Source organism: Camelus bactrianus, chromosome 3 (assembly GCF_048773025.1).
Source record: "Camelus bactrianus isolate YW-2024 breed Bactrian camel chromosome 3, ASM4877302v1, whole genome shotgun sequence".
Lineage (NCBI taxonomy): Eukaryota > Metazoa > Chordata > Mammalia > Artiodactyla > Camelidae > Camelus > Camelus bactrianus.
The window spans coordinates 101333725-101334433 of record NC_133541.1 but is presented as its reverse complement, the minus strand read 5'-3'; the positions used below and the strand labels follow the sequence as shown (position 1 = coordinate 101334433).

The window sequence follows — 709 nt, the reverse complement described above, 5'->3', positions numbered from 1 at the left end:
ACTGATGATACCCAGAGGCAAACACAACCGTCCTCCCCTCACCCCCATCCACCTCATTGGCTCTGAGATTAGAATCCAGGGTCTTGAAATGAAGGGGGCTATTCAGCCTTAGGAATCCAGGACCAGATAATTTTTTTTTAAGGATCTCATTTCCCATTCAAGTAGAGTGTTGTTCTTTTTTTTTGGTGGGGGAGGTAATTAGGTTTTTTTCATTTGTTTATTCTTTGAGGAGGTACTGGGGATTGAACCCAGGACCTCATGCATACTAAGCATGCGCTCTACCACTTGAGCTATATCCTCCCCCCCAACCCCCATCCCGTTCAAGTGGAGTGGAAAGAACTCAGACTCCACACCAAGTCCTCCTCTTCCTTCAAGACACTGAGGACCCGACACAGCCCCAACAGAGAGGATTCCAGCCCCAGGGTGGAATCAGGTTCTTTTCCACAGAAAGTAGGATCTGGCCAAGGGCTCCCTGGAGATTGAGGTGGCAAAAGACCAAACAAAAATTCCCTGAGCTCCTTTTACCAGTCCCCTTAACTGGATAATTAGATTTAAAATACCAAAGAGGGACACCCTCTGTGACTGGAAAGTGGTGACTAAATCAGTCCCATCCCTAGCACCTTACTCTGTGTTAGCTGGTCCAGTTCCTCAACCTCTCTGAACCTCAGTTTCCTCATCTGTATACATGGAAGAGCAATGCCAACCACAT

General features: G+C 47.2%; 1 non-coding gene across 1 annotated transcript; it reads right to left on the bottom strand.

Annotated features, from left to right (window-relative positions):
- Positions 1 to 227: 227 nt before the first annotated feature.
- TRNAT-AGU (transfer RNA threonine (anticodon AGU)) lies at positions 228 to 301 on the bottom strand. The gene has a single exon. It is a non-coding gene; the product is annotated as a tRNA-Thr (tRNA).
- Between the last annotated feature and the right edge of the window lie 408 nt (positions 302 to 709).